Genomic DNA, 4,768 nt, shown 5'->3' with positions numbered 1-4,768 from the left:
ACTTCCACAACCAAACCAGAATGTTATTCTTTCTAAAAACTGGCATACAAAGAGAAACTGCACTGAAAGGAAAGTATTTGAAATTGAACCTGACTTATTCAGGGATAAAATTACCTCTCTTTGGCTGGGATTAAATCAGTTTTTAAAATTGCATCATGAAACCATAGCTTCCTTAAATCTGAATATCTTGTCTTGACAACAAAAAGATCAGTACAACCTTCTGTACTGTTTTGGAAACACAGTCAATCTGGTGAATTTTAGAAACAACACAACTGGATTTGGTGTTTAATGTCCACAAAAATGAAGGCACTAAAATTCTTCTAGATGGAGGGACAAGACTGAAAAAAAGCAGTTCAGAAGACAAGTCTTTCTATCAGTAAAGACATGCACACGGTGTGCATTTTTATACATATATATGAATATAAAGGGGTGCATGCACATCTCTGCATTGGAGGCCTGTCTTTCAGATGGAAACAATGTGTATGAGTTCCACGAGTGTACAGAAAAAGAGACCTTTCTGTATTTTGTACCCGCTTCTCAACATCTCTGTGAATATCTGTTTACAGCAGAATTCTAAAAGCTCTTTCCACCCTATGCTGCCCATAGGGAAGAATGTCAGAAAGCAAATGCCATCTCAGTCTGGAAAATGTGTTTAATTTTAGTTGACATTTTATACAGAGATATAAGTAATGAAAAACATTTTACAAGTCCTTACCATCATGTACTGAACACACAGCAGCTGCTCTCCTGGATTGCACAAGCTGAAGACTAAACTCATCAACATAGCTGTCACACTTTCAAAACCAGTTTCGCCAAATACTTCTTAAATTCAAGAAAGAGAATTACATTCATTGCCAACACTCATCAAACCATAAGGAATATTACACACACAAAAAAATATCCTCTTTGCTGTGGACTTTTGCTTATCTCATTATCAATGTGGACCTTCAGAAAATTCTCATGTGAAGGGAAGAGTCAGAATGAAGACTTCTTAACAAGAATGAAAAGGACAATATAGGAATTCTCACAAGTTAAAAATTCAAAGAAGAAACAAAGAGGCAGCTGTTATCTGCTACATCGTCTAAATACTGTTTCTAAATGATGGATTTTGTCTAATCATAGGAAGCCCACATGAATAGGGATCCTGTCTACAGACATAGTGATGGACTTTGAACCTTCTCACCGAGTATGAAGAATATATTTTTATTCTTATGCCTCATAGATAACAATGTGAAAGGCACAGTTTGCCATACCAGGTCAGATACGACCTGACACAGCGAGACAGATGGTAAATTACAGATTACATCACCTGCTCCTTCAGATGTAGCAACAGCACGGTCAGAAACATTATGGACTTAATTAGGCCCCCGAAAAAAGTTTATTGCATAAATAACACATTAAAGGTGGTTATCAGACATTCTACCAGTTGTTTTTATTAGTATACTTAGCATCTTCTCTCTTATCAACTGCACGTTTTCAAATTACAGTTTAACAGGTCTGCACCTTGCTAAAGGCCTCTGCAATAACAAGCAAAGCTGTTCTGACATGATCTAACATCCAGCCCCAGGAACGGGAAGAAAACACAAACCTACTTTTCCTCCCTGGTCCTGTGCTCAGCCTCTGGGATGTAGATTCTGATTTTCAGGTCTGTATTCTTTCTTTATCCCAGCATTATACAGATAGAAATAATCAAGTTAATTTATCCAGAAAGGCTATTTGCTCACTCCTTTAGAACTTCCTACAAATTTAACTCTTCAACATGATTCCAGAAATCTGGGGTGGAAAACGCCAGTGCTTTGAGATACAGATATGCTCAGGTTCCTTCTAGGGGAGCATCGTATCCTGCTAACACCACCAGAAAGGAACACACAAATTAACACTGTCACAAGCAGCCTCACTAGACATTGTCTCCATCACCCTTCTCTTCTTTTAATGACCACACCTGTGGGAAGTCTGTCACATAGTCTTTACTGATGAGGGAGCTGCACGTCCTCTCTGTGAAGTTTGAGGTGTCACTATGGTTGCATAGATGGATAGATGGAGTTTTAGAAGAAAATGCTTATTTCCTCAATCTTCAGCATACTGAAAGCATAAAAACTAATCAGAGTTCACCATTTAATCACTGATTATCCTTAAATCTGTCGCTGATTTTTCCTGCAGGTCACTTTGCACTTAATGCAAGAAGGGATTCTGCTTATATTTAAAAATACCAAAAGGATCCTACTTACATTTAGGGATACCAAAGTAAAAATCAGTAACACTGGGAACAATAAAGTTTAGATTTTTTTACATGTGATGAACTGCTGAAAGAAGTTAGGTCTTACACTGATTGTGAAATACACTTATGAAGGTATTTCTCAAAAGTTGTAAAAAAGTATTAAAAAGAAAATCAAATGCACGTACTATGAGTGAGTGTAATATATGTCTCTCGGATATGAGGCTGTGACTCAGTTTACAGCTGGAAACAGAAAGTCAACAGTTATTGTTACATGGCTTTCCTGAACACCATTATAGCATTGATTTAAAGCTAATTATACAGTTAATCTAAAATTCAGAACACCACATATAACACTTCAATTGACATCACATCATATTTAGTCTTTACAACAGTTAACAAGGAATCGAAGGAATATTTTAAACTTTAATTTGTGCTCCAGTTCCTTTGTATTGTAACTGCAGTTTATGCCATATAACATTAACAATGAAACCTTAAGCCAGCTGTGATGCCACTTATGTCATTGGAGAGAATGCCTTTTAAAATAGTAATGAAAAAAAGGGGGTTTCCAGAAGAAGTAATGATTTACTCTAATTTTTCCTCAGAAGCCCCTCGTCTTGGGAACTCCAACTCAGCAATTTATCTTTTTGGAACTTCTGTTTTGGTGTGCCAACAAAACATGCCACTCACCACAGCACTACAGCCACAGAACTCAGATCAAATGGAGCATTCCTCTTCCCTTTCCACCTTCCTTCCAATAAGCTTGCCTTCAAACTCTGACAAAATTCCTCAAGATCTGTAGAAAGCAGCAACTGACTACTTAGTCCTGCTGCTCATCCTGTATTCCTTTACTGTGATGAAAATGTCAGTATTGCTTCCATTCGGCTAGCAGAAACTGCTCAGCGCTGTCTTAGCATGGTCTAAAAACCCACTGATGTCAGCAGAAATGGACAGGCTCTTTAGACAATATATAAGGTTCTAAGCCACAAAACCATTCTACATTTTATAACAAAACAATTAGTTAAATAAAAGACTATCATAATACTCTTGGCACCGTTACAAATCTATCACTTTCTGTAATCGCAATCATTTTCTTGGTTTTTGATAGTATACTTAAAGTTATAAATATACATTAACAGAATACACAGTAACAAGATGCACAAATAACTTTTTGTACAGTACCTTAAACTTTTTAGTATAGCAGCATCCATAATCTCTTAATGGGAAATACCATAAGCATGTACTTACCCAGTGGTTTTGGAGTACATGCTCACCGTGTTATGTCCATTATATGTTATTTTCTTTAGAAAACAAAAACTTCCTTATATATCAAAGTTGAAATAGTATGACAAATCCTGCTACAAACATGGTAAATACAGAGAGGGATATGCATAAACAGATACACAAAACCTGCATATTGCAAAAACTGCATCAAAATTACACTTCTGGGAAACCAGCTAGGGTGTCTGAGGGACACAGGCTAAACAAAAACTGAAAACAGGGTAAGCCAGCACTTGCTTTATATGGCTGCTCAGCATGCTAGTAATGCTGCAGCATTTGGAGCATATAAATTGTGCAAGATAGAAGAAAATTGGCTAAAAATAGCAAAGATATCTAAAGTACCAGGACCTAGACAGACATGAAAAATAATTGCCATGCTTTAAAATGCATGCTGTGAAATACTGCACAATACCATAGTCTAAAAACGTAGCTCCTTTCCCTCATTCTCTGGTCCCTAGCCATGATTTGGGAGAAAAGAGGAGATGTGAAAAGCCCAAGATCCATCCACAGGGAAAGGCGAGAGATTTGCTGTATGTGCCTCCGCTTCATCCCACTGAACTGTCACTCCTTGTGGAAAGCAACAGACTTCTAACTTTAATTTAAAGCATGTTGTTAGCCTGTGAGAACCTGACTTGGTGCACAGGCCTTGCAAAACCTTCCTGCGTAACTCTCACGTGAAGCCATCACAAACACATCCACCGATCCGGCAGCTCGCGGGGGCAAGGGTGAACTTGCACTTTCTGGAAATTTCGAAAATACCTTTTTGAAACACCGCTATCCTGAAAAACCTTCCTAGGACAGACACGGAGAGGACAAGTGAGTGCTTGCCGTCAGGGGGAAGAGCCAACTCTCTCACTGCACCCGAGCAACGAGCAGACACCCGGCAACGCCCAGGTGGCAGCTCCGGGGGGCGGCGGCGGCGCCCCGGGCCCGGCCCGGCTCGGCCCCGGCGTCCCGCATCACCTTTCGGGAACACCGATAACACATCCCCTTCCCACCTCCGGACGAAGAGGGATGCTTCTCCCCTCTCCCCCATCCCCAACTCGGGGGATGCCTCCCGGCTCCCCCCAAAGAGGACGGTGTTGCCCCGGGGGACCACCGGGACCGGGTTCTACCGGCTCCCTCCTCCCCGCAAGATTCATCGCGGCGGCTCCGCCTTCCCCGGCCCGGGAGGCCGTGGTCCGCGGGGAAGGGAAGCGGCTCCTCCGGGGGGCTGCCGCGGAGGCGGGCCCAGGAGAGGCGGGGCGAGGCGGGGAGGGCGGGAGGAGCAGA

The sequence above is a fragment of the Athene noctua genome, chromosome 2, assembly GCF_965140245.1.
Source record: "Athene noctua chromosome 2, bAthNoc1.hap1.1, whole genome shotgun sequence".
Taxonomy (NCBI): domain Eukaryota; kingdom Metazoa; phylum Chordata; class Aves; order Strigiformes; family Strigidae; genus Athene; species Athene noctua.
This window is presented reverse-complemented; position numbering follows the sequence as displayed.